This window comes from Hippopotamus amphibius, chromosome 6 (genome assembly GCF_030028045.1).
Source record: "Hippopotamus amphibius kiboko isolate mHipAmp2 chromosome 6, mHipAmp2.hap2, whole genome shotgun sequence".
Taxonomy (NCBI): Eukaryota; Metazoa; Chordata; class Mammalia; order Artiodactyla; family Hippopotamidae; genus Hippopotamus; species Hippopotamus amphibius.
The window spans coordinates 121361964-121378131 of NC_080191.1; the positions used below are offsets into that span (position 1 = coordinate 121361964).

Consider the following 16168-nt stretch of genomic DNA (forward strand, 5'->3'; position numbering starts at 1 on the left):
ACCACAATCTTAAAACGTGATCAGGAACTAGGACGCAGGCTTGCGAACGCTGTATTCCAGGCTAAAAACAGGATGTAAGTCGTGCAAAGAACCTACTTCTTATCTTTTTAAATTGTAACCTGGGAATGAATCTTTTCAAAAGAAAAATTTCAAAGAAGACTCATACTACCAAAACGCAGGGACCGTGGATGGTTTTGCAGAAAACAGGCAAGCAAAATCTGCACATCAGAGGACTAGGCTGTTAGCTCCTCCACAAGGCGAGTTTGTGGCAGGCCTCAGTAAATACTTTTTCAATGAGCAGTCGCTGAATTTTGGACGAAAGATCCTAGCAGGCAGTCGGTGCGCTTTATGTGAGGGAGAGGCCTGGGTCTTTCTGCCTGAACTAGCTTTTACAGCTCGTTGGGAAAAATCAATCTAGGCCTCTCCTGTCAGCCATGGGAAAGCGCAGGTGACACTCGATTCCGGAGAATTTAAATGAAAACTGCAGTTGACTTTCTCTGAAGACTCCCTCTCTTGAAATGTGCAGGGGTTGGATGCTGTCTGGGATGTGGGCGCGGAACCCAGGGACCCCTCTGCTGACCCAGGCCTGGTTCTGACAGTGCCTAGGCTCTGTGGCCACAGACCCCTAACTCGGCTGCCCTTGCGGCAGGTCCCGAATTGCGTTCTCCCCCGCCCCCGAGAAGGGGAGGCGGAGGCCGCTGCCCCCCTGGTGGCCTCTGGGGCCGTCGTGGGTCACCGTCCCCCCGCCCCCAGTCGCGCCCAGGTTGGGTCTGGGGCCTCGCGGGGCCGTGGTGCGTCCCCTCGCCCCGGCCCCGGGCGCGCCGGTGCCCCGCTGCTGAGGCCCGGGCGCCCCCTTCCCGGTCAGGCCGCGTCCCCAGCCCCGCGCCGGGGGCGGGCCGGGCCGGCCGAGCCGAGCCGAGCCGAGCCGCCGGCGTCCATTTTCTGGGCGGTGCTGCGAGACGCCGCGGCCTGACTCGCGGGTCCGGAAGCGCCATGGACCCCCGGGGAGCGCGCTCGCGGGGCAGCGGCCGAGCCCTGTAAGTGCCACCGCCGGGGCCGTGTGCGGGGCGGGTGGGCGAGGCGCGGCCGGCCCGACCCCTCCCCTGCCGGGAGGGAGCCTCGAAACCCGGCCGGGGGACGCGGGCGCGGGGCTGGGAGCTCCGCGGACGCCGGGGAGCCGAGCTGCCGCGGGGACCCGGCGCCCGCAGGTGCCCGCACGCCCGGGCCCGCGCCCTGGGGGAGGGGGCCCAGCCGCAGAGTCGGGCGCGTTGCGCCGCAGCGAGCGGCCCATCTGCGCCGCTGTGCTGGAGGGCGGGGAGCCGGGGACAGACGCGCACCCAGGGGCTGGGGACGTGACGGGCTCCGGTCCAGCAGGCTCGGGAACTGAGCTAACAGTCGCATCTCTCCTTCCCCGGACTGCGACTCGGACCCCGGTCCTGACCCATCAGGACCCTGAGGATTTCCTTGGTGGAACACCAGAGCCCCTGGAATTGAATGGGACGTGCAGAGGCAGGGCCCTGCCCCCAGGGGTTTGCAATCTCAGCCTCCTACTTCGGCAGTAGTTAGGTCTCCTCTGCTGGTACAACACGACCGCCCGCTGTTAGCCACTTCTTTGCAGGGTATAAATCACCTGAGATTTTTAGTCTATCCGCGGTGCCACTTTATAACTCCTCTGCTGTAGGTAAGTCACTAATTCCATTCTGGGTTTTGGCCCAAATTGAGTATCTCTTCTAAGGATCCATTATGGATGATACGTATTATGGTGCCTTATACATATTGTAAAGGTTACAGACTTTTCTCCTAATTATGAAGCTTAACTACTCGCTCAGGTTCTTATGGTTAAAAAGCATAGGAAGATTAAGTCCGCGGTTTCAGAGAAACTTCTAGTGAGGTACTATCTCTGAGTGCGGTGTTTTTCCAACAAGAGTAGAGACACATTGGAAGACTGGGAGAGCAGTTTAGTGGGTTACTACCGGATTTTTTTGAAGATACAGAATATATAATCCAATATAAAAAAAGAATAGACTAGACTAGAAAGTATTGGTGCGCATTGCACATAATAAGAGTAAGCATTGTTTTCAGGCTTTGGGGGTTCAGTTTATATAATATGATTTTTAAAAACGGTGGGTCACTATCAAAAAGTTTTTAAACCCGGACTTACAGGTTAGTAACCCAGGATTCGGAAGCAGTTGAACCTGCATTTAAGTCCCAGGTCTAACATAAACTAGCTCTGTGACCTTGAACAGATTCTGTGACCTTTCAGAGCCTCTTTTTGTGTAGCTGTAAAAATGAGGGACTGTCTCCTATATCATGAGGACTGTATGAGGTCACATATGTCAGTTACTTTGTCCAGTGCTTGACTTAACAGTAGGTGTTCAGTACACAGGCTAATTGCAATCACTTTTGTTGCTGATACGTTCAGTCCTGGCGCCTAGTCATGGGACACTTCTTTTGCTTCTTTTTAGATCTCGATGTGGAGGAGATGGAGGACTCAGAACCAAGGATTTCCAAGTAATTTCTTCCAAAGCACGAGCAACCAACTCTGTTAAGGCTGGTCTGTTCTAATTGAGGTAACTGAATTTGCATCTCTCCGTACTCTACATGAAATAGGAAATGTTTTTTTCTGAGGGACTGAACCACTCCCAAAGAGCTTATGATTCGTTGCCAGCGATCCACCGGGTTTGGGGATTACGAAGTGACAATGACATTTAGGCGAGCTGTTGTTAAGGAGACATGATGTGTGAGGCGCCTGAGATGAAGGGGGAACTAAGGGCTTCTCGTTCCAGTTCTGCCAGTAGTTGTCGTGGGAGCTTCTGTAAGTCTCTCTTGGCTTCTTCAGGCCGGAAGGACCCACAGACGTCACTGAGGCCCAGAGGGTTTAAATGATTCTTCAGAGACCCAGTAGGCTGGGTGGGGACAGGCCTGGAGCTCGCCTCTCCATTGCTCAGTCACGCAGTCAGTGTCTGGGCCTGCTGCAGGGTGAGCACCACGCTAGGCGCTGAGGATGCAAGCGTGAAGAGCCCGCCCCCAGGACACACGCTGTTTGCACAGATGACTGGTGACAGCCCAGCACACTAAACTCCACCTTCGAGGCAGAGACAGAGCCCCAGATGGTGATGACAGCTACCATTTATCAAGCACTTTTGTGTGTGGGCGCAAGGCAGTGTGGTAAGGGCTTTAAGTGCTGCATTTTCACTCACCCCTCACAATACCCCTGTGAAGTAAGGAAGAGGAGATGTGAAGGATTGAAATGTGAAAGTGCAGGCAGGTCATGGAGGGCTCTGCATCTCAGACCACACTTATGATGCACATTCGGTATGCAAAACACAATGCTAGGACCACGAAGTTCAAGCGAAAGTGCTTGCCCTTTGGGAGCTTGCAGCCTTAACTCCAGAGCAGCAGAATCAGGTGGGCAGTGCCTGACATTAGCCGCTCTCTCCTTCACCCGCTTCTCCGGCAGTCGGAGTGGGTCTGGAAGAGACCAAGGTAGTTGATGTATCATAGTTCTGGCCTCTCAATGCAAGTTTTCATTTTTTTCAGACTTCACATACATTTCCATCCATCTGTGAAAACTTGTGCTTTCAATTTATAAACAATAGTAAGGCCTTCTCTGAATTCATTTGTGTGTTTGTTCATTCAACAAATGTTTATTGAGCACCTACAAGGCACTTACTCGGGAACTCAAGACCAAACATATTCTTGTGTTTTTACAGTCATGATAATGGTCATGTTCATTCTCTTGGCAAGGAATTATTGTTCAACTATTAGAAGTTTTCTGCTACCATGCTAGAATATCAGCTCTAAGGATGTTGGAGATTGACCCATAAATAGGATTCCAGATGGATAAATAGGAAAATATTTTTTAAAATCTTAAACTCTTCAGAAAGGAATTTCTTACTTTTAAGTTTTGATTTCGTTTACTGTGACCTTTATATAGAGGCCTTTTCTTTGTGCACTTAACCTATCGGCAGAGGAGAAAGCAGTTTGGCAAGGGGGCTTTTTTTGACTTGAAATGCTCTCCTCTTTTAGCTTGTAGGCCACACAAGACACTGAATGTTCAAAAGTGAAGTGATTTAAGAGATACTTTAATTTCAATGATTGCATTTACTTAATGCAACAGAAATCACATTGCAAGCCTTGAATGCTGCTTGTAATAAATTTAAGCTCCAAATGGAACAAATGAGATGCTGAGTATGAATGTGCTTTGCAAACTTCTAGGAGTTCTATAAATGTACAGCAAATATTTATCGAATACCTACTATGAGATCAGAAGGAAAAGCAGGGTGGAAACCAGAGACAGGAAGACCAGTTAGACAGGTACCGCCATCCACCAAGGAAAAGGTGGGGTTGGGGGAACTCGGGAAAGACCGGAAATGGGTGACAGCAATGAAAACAGGAAAGGAACAGATGCATAGGGGAGAACTGACACAATCTGACATCTGAGTAGAGAAGAAACAGCTGACACTGAGATTTCCAAAGCAGTGGTACCCCTGCAAGGAAGTGAGGGGCTGTATTTTAGAGGGGCTGGGTTTGAAGTGTTGAAGAATGATGTCCCCCAGAGAATTGGAGGCTTTGCACCCCAGAGGAAGGCCAAGGCTAGTTTGGGAGACACTGGGAGGCGAGAAAAAGTCAGGAGGTGGGAGAACAGATTTTCCAGTGGGAGACTAGGAGTATAGGGAGGCAAAGCTTGAGGATGGAGCCTTGTGAGAAAAGAAGGACCTAGCGGGGACCTAGAGAAAAGTCTGGCAGGAGTGAGGAAGAACAGGAGAACGGGGTTCCAGAAGCCAGAAGAAGGGGGTTTCCCAGAGGAGGGAGCCTAGCATGTTAGACGCCAGAGGAGGAGGGGTGAGGCCGAGGACGACCATTGGATTGACAAGTGCTAGATCACACATTTGTTGGTGTTTTCCTTTCCTGTGTTGGTGTTTTCCTTGAAGAATGAATATCAAGTGGTTTCATTTGCAAAAAATTTGTGGTTTGCACAAATCAAGAATCACTGTTAAATTTGATCCTAGCAAGCCCCAAAACATGCATCTGATTACTAAAATTCAGGCTGTTACATGCAGTTTTCGTGGTAGTCATCCACTTTTTTCTGTTGTCAACACACCGACCAAAGAATATCCATTGATAGAAAGTTCTTTAAAAACTACATTTCTGTTGACGCAAAGGTTTCTAATAGTATTAAATTTGTCTTTTGCGTTTTACCATATGGCTGTTGTATGAAATGAGAGAGAGAGAGAAAATGTGTGTGTGTGTGTGTATGTGTGTGTGTGTGTGTGTGTGTGTGTGTGTTTTCATGGGCATATGAGCTTAGTACAATGGAATGAGAAGGCTGGGGTCAGATAAATCTAGTTTCACAACCTAGCTGGGCCATTTTCCAGGGTTGTGACTTCGGAAAAGTTACTCTCTAAGCCTAACTTTTTCCATCCATAACTCAAATAGGATTATTTTCAAGATTGAGTAATATATACTTTGGTCAGAATCTATACCATAGTAGGCAGGCAATTAATAAATGCCGATTCCCTTCCCCTTACAACTTTTTTTAGGTATAGATATTTGCATAATATTTATCTATACCCAAAGCCTTATCTTTATGACTGATTTTAATGTGTTAATTTTGTCCTGGAAAGCATGTACCTCCCATGATAGCTAATCTGTCCTGTGAGAGTTCAGGTGACCTGCAGTTTAATACAGGTAAGAATCCACCTGGGGAATTTATTAAAATGTAGGTTCCCAGGTCCCTGGCACAGAGATTTGAATTCAGTAAATTGCAGGTGGGACCCCTGAGAATCTTCATTGTAAACAAGCACTGTTGTGATGAAGATTAACAAATGCCAGTTTCTAAGAAGCAGAGGAAGTGCACAATCACACCATTAAAATATTTTGATGCATTTGTTTGACTCCGTGCCTTCTGGTTGATAAACGTCTGTGTCATTATATTTCCTTTGTTCTCCGCATCTTGGAATCATATAATTTTTAGGCTAGTTCATGTTGTTCCCAACCTCATTTTATAGAAGAGAGAATAATTTATCCTTTTTTCCCCTCCTAGTCCCAGCTCTCTTCTTTGCTTATTCACAGGAAAGGATTGAGACATATATACATGTTTGGTATTAAGCTATGTATGGAGAATATAAAACATACCTGACTTATGTTACATTGCACTTTATATTCCTGGTACGTAATTTAAAAATCAGATGACTCAATGGAGATATGTTTATTAAAACTGTACTGAGTCATTTTATAACTGTTGTTGACATTCCAGTGATGGTTTGCTTCTTTTGGAGCAGGATGCCAATGTCCTGGAGCCTTGCCTGGAATCAGGGTTTCTCTGTCTTTACCCATAGCCCTTGAGGGGAGAAGGCAGAGCTGAATTTCATAGGGTCCATTCTGTACCTTATGTGTGTTATCTCAGCCATGTTATTAGACTCTCCAAATAACCTGGTGTGGTAGAAATTGAGGCAAAGAGGTTCAGTAACCCAGCAGATGTTGTAGAGATGACATTTTCACACCCTGGGCTCTTACCTGGCTGCAGAGTCCAGCCTCCTCTCTCCACACCCCACGTAGTTTCCCCAGCCACATATTGAGAGTATGAAATAGATCATTGTTCCTGATTGTGGCTTAGAGACCCTTGTTCCTGGTATTACCGTAACCTCAGAATTTTTGACAAGAAGCAAATGGACAGAGGTAATGTGCGAACTTGAATTTGTCCAACAAATATGAACTATGTGCCAGGTATCAGATCAGGACCCCACCCTCGCTATCTTTCTCAGGCCTCCCTATCTTTCTCACCTGTTCTTATCTATCATCCAAGTGCTGCTGCAGGCTTTTCCTTTAAAGTGAAAACGCCAATGGATTTCTGCACTGATAAGATCAAACATTTGTGTCTTGCTATAACTATCCCTGTCCCTGTGTGGGGCTAAATGTTTCCAGAGTCACTCTGTCACTTTGAAAGTTTAAAACAGTTCCTTAGGGGATTGCCCAGAGGTGCACAGTAAATGTTTGTGGATTACCCTCTGAGGCCCTGAGGAAGTCTACAGGGGGCGAGGGAAAGAGCCCAGAGCCCTGCAGAGGGGGTTTGGGGGGAGGTCAAAGACCACTGTCTAAGAGTCCGGACTGCAGGCCTGGCACTTATTCCCATGACGCACTGTGCAACCTTGGGAAAGAAAGTAATGTAATTTTGCTGGCTTGATTTCCTCACCTGTAACTGGAGAAGGTTTGGCTCCTTCCAGCTCCAGGGTGCAGTAATTCTACTTCCTCCCCAGCAGAAAAGCAGAGGTGCTAAAACAAGCAGATGGTAACTCTATGTCTGAGTTCTGCCAGGGGTCCGAATTGCAAAGCTCCCTCTGACTGTCCTCGAAGGGATACTAACACTGGCCAGACCTTGCTTGGGTTCTGCCTTTACCCCATACACTTTTGAGGAAAGTGCATGAATTTAAGGGTAAAAGAGATTGTCTGCTTTGGAGGAAATCAGGATTTTTACTGGCTGGGAATCAATCAAAAGGTGACAAAATGGGATGTAGGGAATCATGGTTTGAAATGTTATGGCTAGAAAGAACCTTAGGAAATAAACTAGCCCAAGCAGAAATAGAGACGCAGATGTAGAGACAAACATATGGATATCAAGGGGCAGGGTAGGGGGGGTGGGGCAGGGATGGGCTGAATTGGGAGATTGGGGTTGACATATATACAGTATTAATACTATGTATAAGATAGATAATTAATGAGAATTTACTGTGTAGCACAGTGAACTCTACTCAGTGCTCTGTGGTGACCTAAATGAGAAGGAAATCCAAAAAAGAAGGGATATATGTGTACGTATAACTGATTCAGCTTGCTGTACAGTATAAACTAACACAATATTGTAAAGCAACTATACTCCAATAAAAAAATAAATAAATCATATAAAAAAAGAAAAAGAAATAAACTAGCCCAACCTTTTCACATTCCAGATAAGGGAACAGAAGCACGGTAAAGTCATAGGATTTGCTCGGGGTCAGACCGCTAGTGGCAAGCTGGGAACAGAAGCCAGTGTCCCTTGTCTGTCCAGTACGCTTTCAAGCAGAAACAGGTAGGTCCTGTCCTAGGGCAGGTTATCAGGAGAGCAGGAGGTGACAGTCAGCAAGTGAAGCCTAAGGAGGCACTGGCACTCTACAACTATTGTGTTGGAGAGAGCAGCCCATCATGCCTGCTGGGCTTCTCACAGACATTGCTAGAAGGACACCACAATGCAAACTTTGCTTCCCATTGAAGCCCTTGGACTCTTGTCAATTAAGACAGTGAAGAAGATTTCTTTTTAAACTGGGAGAGGCAGAAGCCTGTCTCATAATTTTTTTTTTCTTTTTTAGAATTAAACCCTACTCGGATTTAAGGGTTTTTTTTAATTTGTAAAAAAATTTTTATTTATGTATTTATTTATTTATTTATTGGCTGCATTGGGTCTTCGTTGCTGCGCACAGGCTTTCTCTAGTTGCAGTGAGCGGGGGCTACTCTTCATTGTGGTGCATGGGCTTCCCATTGTAGTGGCTTCTCTTGTTGTGGCGCACGGGCTCTAGGTGCATGGGCTTCAGTAGTTGTGGCTCACGGGCCCTAGAGTGCAGGCTCAGTAGTTGCGGCACACGGGCTTAGTTGCTCCATGGCATGTGGGATCTTCCCAGCCCAGGGCTTGAAGCGGGTCCCCTGCATTGGCAGGCAGATTGTTAACCACTGTGCCACCAGGGAAGTCCCTGTCTCGTATTTTTTAAAGCATTTTCCTGCTCTTATTTAAATGAAAATTGCTGACGTCTATAATAATTTAGTTTTGAGAGGAATGAAACATTTTCTCAGGGAGTATGAAGAAGACCCAGCCTGCACACCCCATGTTGTGTGTGTTCAGCAAAGGGTGCCCTGTTGTCATGAGAAATCCAGTGGCCGTTCAAGTGCTACAGGGACATCCTAGGCTTATTTCAGCAACCCCCCGAAGGCAGGCTTTGTGCCAGGTGACAGAGATAGGAGCTGCCACTTCCTGCTCTGTGAGTTGGATATTGTTTCTAGGTCCCGTTTTGTTTGTGTTATTTTTCCTGTTCGTGTGTTAGAACAACTTCTGATTATTTGCAGAGTTGATTACCGCCAGATAATAAGACCAGCGATTCAGTAAAAACAAAGCTGAATTTATTATCTTGCCAGGCAAGAGACCAACATTCAGAATCAGTCTCCCTGAACGTATAAGCATTTTCATGCAAGCATGGAGATTTCTGATTAGCTCTAATACAGTGCTGATTTGCTTCTAGACCAAAGTGAGGATTTTCTGTTTTCAAAACCTACTCGGCCTTCTGGTCTGTCCTTGTATAGACCTGTTTATTCTGGTCTGGCGGTCCTTGACCTGAACTCCGAGAGCGGGGATGCCAAGGGCTCGGGGGGTCCTCGGTGCTCGTGGAAGGAGGCACATAGCAGCAGGCACTGCATCCCAAGTGCCTGCTGCAAATCCCTCCTGCTGTGTCTTCTGCCCTTTCCTCTGGACTAATGTACGTTCCACCTTTGCTTTAAAACGGGAAGGGGTGGGAGGACCACTTTGAGGAAGCAGAAGGCACAGGGATAGACGGAAAAGTGGATGACGTGGCAGTGAAAGGAAGCCCTGAACGGGGCTTTACTCAGATGTTAGAGAACTGGCCTACCCTGGGTGCTGTGCTAAATCAGGTTTAAAAAAAAAGAAAAAAAAAGCCTGACCTTTAAAAATTTTCCTGTCAAGGTCTAGCAATTCTGGAGTTTCTTTAGTCACTGCACCCTGCAAGTTGACTTTTTGCACAGAAGAACTGTAAATTACCTGGGAGAACATTTTTTCCCTAAATGAATATACACTACGAAGTGAGTTCTTCCCTTCTTTTGTTGTTTATTTAATATTCTTAATATTCATCTTTGCCTTTTGACGTTTTTCAGGAAATCACTCAGGAGCTTTATACCATGTTTGAATCATCTATTTTAAGACTTTTCTATTTAATGATAGGGGTTTCTGATAAGATGATTTGCGCGTCTCTCTATTTTAGGAAATACTTTTTGAGGTCTTTAATTTTTTTTTCTTTTATGAAGCTGAAACGGGAGTCTTACCTCCAATCCTAGCAGCTACCTTACATTAGAAATGACCTATTTTTCCCCCACCATGAGGTTCCCTGGCTCAGGGAGGAAAATAAAAGTCGGGTGATTAGTCATTGTGGCGTTCAGCAAACAAATACTTTGGAGGCCATGATTTATGTTGCTGGTGGGAAAAAAAGGTTGTGTCTGTTTCTGGACAATGACTCCTGTGAAAGGTAAGTGCCCTGTGTTCCCAGAAGGTCCCCAGAGTGTCCCTGTTGGTCGTATTCAGGTTTCTAGAGCCCGGTGGCCATTTTCTGTGAGTTTGAATCCCTGTGTTAAACTCCTCCCCCTGTGGAGTCTATGAGCATTTGTTTTCTAAAATGAAAGCACAGGCAGAAACTCGAGCTGTTCTACAGAACAGCCTGTTCTTTAGATTTTTTTTTTTTTTTTAGATCAGTATATTTAAAGCATAATTTTTCTAAACAGTCTGTTGTGGGTTTTTATCTACAGCAGGCTTGGGTTTGTTTGGGGCATTTTACTTTTTTTAAAATGCAGACCGCATATTTATTAATGTAGTTGCTGCCTGTTCCCCTCACCCCCAGATAATTTCACTCTAAAACAGGTGAGCAGGGAAACTGTTCGGATACCTACTGCCAGAAACCTTCATTTAGTTTTAATCACATTGCTTGGAGGGTGCAATTGGCACAAGCAAACTGGAACTTAGCTCCTTTAATACTCTTCCCTCCCCCCGCCCAGCAGTTTTCCCCAGTCGGTTTCTTTTGTGGGAACCATTGTGCACCCATTTGTGTGTCTGCCCAGGGTTTTGTAGCATTTCCGCAGTACAGCGACGCATCTGTACCTCCGGTCGTACGTCACACCGGCCAGTGGGCTTGCTTGACGGCCCTGCCAGTCACCTGCATCTCCTGAATCCTAGGATGAGGTGACTTTCACAGTCCCGTGCTGCCTCAGAGATCTGTGCTGCCATGCCTGGCCTCTTTCCAGAGATTGCGGTATTGCCAGCCGTGGCTTCAAACTGGAAAAATGGGAGGTGGAAGAGAAATGATGGAAAACATGGGAGGAGAGATTGTGGAAAACAGGGGAGAAGGAAGTGTGTGTGCAAGGAAAGTATGTACGTGGATTCAAGTAAATATCTGCAAGCCCAGGTCTATAAAAATGATCTCTGTACACTGGCATTTTTGCGTCTGGATCTAGATGGGGAACCCCCGTGAATGCGGGGCTGTCTGTTGATGGTGGGGAAGAGGCGTGGCAGAGCTGGGCAGGAGCATCAGCAGCTCGGGACTTCCCTGGCGGTCAAGTGGTCAGCGTCCACTCTGCGGGGCGTGGGTTGGATCCCTGGTCTGGGAACGAAGGTCCTGCGTGCCGCATGGCGTGACCTAGAGAAAAATTAAATTAAAACATAAAGTATAGCTTAAAAAAAAAACACGACATCAGCAGCTCTTCTCCAGGAGGGACCCCCCAGCATGACAGATGCTTAGAGTGCTCTCCAGACCAAGTAGGTCAGCTCTGCACCAGCCCCGCTCCGTGTCTCCAGAGCAGGGTTTGCTTCCTTGGCTTGACCACCCTTGTTCCGTTGAATATTTTTCTGAGATCCCTAAGGATACGTGTGATCTTGCTGGATATGCTTTATTGTGTTGACCCCATTATTGGATGTCCGGGCTCCCTTTTGGTGATCTAGTTTCTAGAGTCGTTGTCTGTATGATGCCGTGATGGAGCGTGATATCAGTCCAGAATGCTCTGACCTAGTAAGGAGCTATGCAGGCATCGCAATCGTTGTTTCCCTTATTACATCACCTGCTAATGATGAAAATGGCACGGAACCCTCTTTTAAAATAGAGAGCCGTGTGCCTCTGAGAGGGTCAGTCTGATTGTGTGGAGGGCTGATTAGGAGTAATCAGCTCCTTCTTGACGCTTGAGCCGACTATTTCATTAAAATGACTTTAGGGAATTCCCTGGTGGTCCAACGGTTAGGACTCGATGCTTTCACTGCCCGGGCCCGGGTTCAATCCCTAGTTGGGAAACTAAGATCCTGTGAGCTGTGCACCGCAGCCAAAAATTAATAAATACAAATTTTAAAATAAATAAAACGACTTTGATGCCAAGTGGAGAGTTTGATATCTGCCCTTCTGTCCCCCAGCACTCATACAGTAGGAAATTTTCCACATGGGAATGAACAAACTGGAGGGATCCAGAAGAAATATTAAAATATGTGTGACCCAGATATATTCCATGTTAAGTCTTCTCACCACCTCTTCTTCATTAAGATGGAGTACTTTGGAGGTTTTGAAAGCTTGAATACTGGTATCTCACCATTTAAATTTTAGGAGAACTATGAATCACTATATAGAGATTGATATGTTATAGGCTTGAGCGATCTATTCTTATATTGTTATAGATTAGGGCCCACAGTTCAGATACGTACAGGGACAGGAAGGCAATATGAATGTTCAACGTGGGCTGGGTCTAAGAAGATAGAATGGTTAGATCGTGGCAAACTGGAGGGCAATTAAAACATTTTAAAATACCGTGGGGCTGAGTGAAACAGGTCTGCAGGCCGAATTCAGCCTCTGGACTGCCGCTCTGCACGGCAGTTGCAGAGCTACACCATCTGACTCAATCCACCAGGCTGGATTTCCTCAGTGACAGCCTGCCCAGTCTCTTCCTGCAGACCATTGCGCTTCGAGCTCTCCAAGACCCAGCCCAAGAAAAATTCATGGCTGCTGAACCTTCTCCATGTCACAGCAAATAAAGGAGCTGCTTGGGGTATGAAGTGTGTCCATCTCATGCAGGCAGTGATCTATCAGGAGAGTCGGCAGCAGGACACAGCTTGTATGTCCGAGAACACCTGGAGAGGCATCAGACAGAGCAGCCTTGATGAAGCTGTCCAGCGCTCCAGTGTGCCCGCCTCAGGGAGACACAGAAAGAGCCCACCAAAGGAAGCCCCGCCTTACCCGGCCACATCACTCCCGAGGCAGCTGAATGGAGCCGAGCCTGCAGAAGCTAACCTGGATGGTACTGGGCCGTGGGGTGACAGCAGAGGACAGCGGGCATATCTTGATACACCAGGTCTATGGCGTTGACCTGCTTGGCCTAAGGATGCTTTCTGAAATATCAGGCAGTTAGCAACTTCCTAACTTCTCCTAGACTGGGACAGTGTGAGAATTGTCCTCTCTCTTTGTTGACACTCGATTGACCTTCTGCACATCCTGAAATTTATAATGCCTTCCCTTTTTTCTAAGCATCTTTTAATCACTCTCGTTTTCATCAGCTCTGTTGGTGCTGAGTGAGTCATAATGTCTGCAGAGCACTTAGCACACGGCCTGACATGTAGAAAGTGCTCAGTAGATATTAGCTTTTATTGTCATTGGCATTATCATCATTGCCATTATAACTGTTGTCATTTCCCCAGCAGATACGGAAACTTGGTTTCCTTCAACTTGGTTGTGAACCTCCACCACTTCCACCCTGACATAAAGGAAGATGGACCACATATACATAACCCACTGTGTCAGAAAGTGCACTTCACATGATCCCCAGCTGACTCATGTGCGTTAATGTTTAGAGAGCGCTGCTCTAGTCACCGTGGCGAAGCCCAGAGACCAACTTGCATAGGAGTTGGTCCTTGTGGACTTGCTAGCTAAGTGGTACTTTGGAACAGCCTTTGGGGAGGAGGCTGCAGAGGGGTGTGCCTTTTACATTATACTGTAGGGATGTATGATGGGGTGGTTTTGACCACACTGAGAGTCTGACTCTGAAGGCTTTTGTTCCCTGACTGTGACTTTAACCTCAACGAAGTACCTGATTCCTCCCTCTGCCTTGGCGCGCCCCCCAGCTTCGCACTCCACCATTGACCTTCTGGCCGTCCAAACCCTGTTGCCAAGAAGGGAAATTCCTGTGTTAGAGGACAGACAACCTTTGTGCCATCAGGGAGCCGACACAAATAGCAGTAATGTACAACTTTAAAGGTAGAACATGTATCGATGTAAAAACGAGGGCAATCTGGTCTCAGTGAAGATCTTGTGACCCTGGTAGGTGATGAAAAGGGAGGTGTAGCTGAACCTTCTTTAATGTTGGTGACTAAGAGTATTGCCCACTCCTAAGAAACATTTTGAAAAATAGAAATAACCAGTCCCATGCTCCCATGGTGACTTACTATTTGGACTGGAAGCCACTAAGGTGGTGAGGAGAAAATGACCACAGTATCTTAGAGATGAAATCCTAGCTTCATATCAAATTCATTTAGTTTAGAAAGTGAATTAACTAAAAGCCTTTTCAGCCCTTCAACGCTCTCGCCTGTATTTTGAGGATCATGTGGTCTAGTATTTTGTTAATTTATGATTGTGGTGATTTTTTTCTGTTTTGTATAGTACTTTCAGATGACCTGAGGCACTGGACACTTAGTGGCTGGGGTCCCGGGGGCTGCATGAGACCTGGAAGTGGAGCTGTGTACTTAGCAGTTCCTGAAATGGCTCTCTCTTGTTGCCTTCCTCCTCTTCCTGCCACTGTTGGGGAGCTTAGCTTGGAGTTCTGCACCCCGGTCCTCTCTCCCATCCACCCAGATGAGTTATTGCCATGGTGTCTGGTAGCCCCCCAAAAGATATGTCTGTATCCCCAAAGCTGTGAATGTGAACATTTTTGGAAAAAGGGTCTTTGCAGATGTAAATTTTTTAAGGATCTTGGGATGAGTTCATCCTGGGTTATCAAGTGGGCCCTAAATCCAATGACAAGTATCCTTGGAAGAGGCACATGGAAGAGAGACACATAAAGAAGAGAGGGCTGTGTGAAGGTGAAGGCAGAGATTGGAGTTAAGCAGCCACCAGCCAAGGAGCCCCGGAACCATCTCGAACGGGAAGAGGCAGGGAAGGATTCTCCCCGCCGGAGCCTTCCGAGAGAGCGTGGCCCTGCCGACACCTTGATTGTGGACCTCTGGCCTCCAGAACTGGGAGAGAGTAAATTTCTGTTGTTTTAAGTCACCCATTTTGTGGGAGTTTGTTATGGCAGTGTTAGGAAACTGATACAGTGTCAAGCCTAGCCTTGATTCAGAAGTGCCTGGGAACGTGTCAAAAATCAGTTTTTGGGGTCTTGCCCACTGGCTGTTCTAATTCAGTCTGGGGTGGCACCAAGAAACTAAATTTTTAGTAAGAGCCTCCAGGTGGTTCTGATATTTCCATTTACCCTCTCTGTATGGGTATTCCTCAAGTTCCTCCTCTTGCCCTATTTCCTTTTTATCCACTTTCCTTGGACATCATCTGTGCTCATGTGTGCAGCCGTCTCCTATGTGTCAGAACACTGCACAGTTGAATCTTCAACCCAGCTTCTTCTCAGCGTCAGAGTCCATCGCGGAGGCTTATTGGTTGAGAGTGCCAGCTGCATCTTCCACGGGCTTCTCAGAGGGAGCACAGACTTTATTCTCCTCCTCCCAAACTAGCTCTCTGGTCTGGCTCCCCACCCATTAGTGGCACACGTAGGCAACAGAACTGGTGTGTCAGCCCTCATTTTTCCCTCTCTCTCTCTCCTCGAATTTCCAGCTAGTTGATGCTTCCATCCAAATAGCTTTCACTTCTTTCTCTCCTTGTCATCCCCACCTGTCTCCTTGCCTTCTTTCCAGACCCCCTCCAGACATCTTCTCATCAAACTGTTCCCAGAATGACCTGTCTGCAAATGTGTAAGTGATTCCTGCTTCAGATCTTTTAAATGACTTGCCATTGTCCAGGCTGCACATTAGAATCACCTGGAGAGTTTTTTTTCTTTTTAATCCCAATACCTAGCATCCACCCAAGACCAAACAAATCGGAATCTCGAGTTGGAGTCTGACTGTTGGTATGTTTCAAGCTCCCATAGGTGATTCCAATATGCATGTAAGGGTTGAGAGCTACCGGGTGATAGGATCAAGTCCAAAGTCGTCATGATGCTGTCTTCACAACCGGGTCCCTGCCAGTCTCTCTCTCTCCATCCATCAGCCCAGCCCATGCCCTGTGCCACAGACATCCCACCTCTTTGCTATTCTCCAAATGTGGCATTCTATTTCCTGCCTCTTTGTCTTTGCTTGAGCTCTCCCTAGAATAGAGTGTCTTTTCCCCTCTTGGATTCCAAACAAATGCTCCAT

The 16168-nt window shown here is 46.9% G+C and overlaps 1 protein-coding gene across 3 annotated transcripts in view; it reads left to right on the forward strand.

The window, feature by feature from the left end:
- The first annotated feature begins 770 nt into the window (after positions 1-770).
- The window catches only part of ZBTB38 (zinc finger and BTB domain containing 38), a 42131-nt gene continuing 26733 nt past the window's right edge, over positions 771-16168 (forward strand). Inside the window, exons 1-2 of one of the 3 annotated variants that reach the window (XM_057739068.1) lie at positions 771-1037; positions 2466-2570. The gene's annotated coding sequence lies outside the window, so the exon portion shown is untranslated. Of the gene's footprint in view, positions 1038-1080; positions 1682-2465; positions 2571-10214; positions 10278-16168 lie in introns of those variants that run through there. The other 2 variants (XM_057739069.1, XM_057739070.1) reach the window with 2 other exon arrangements.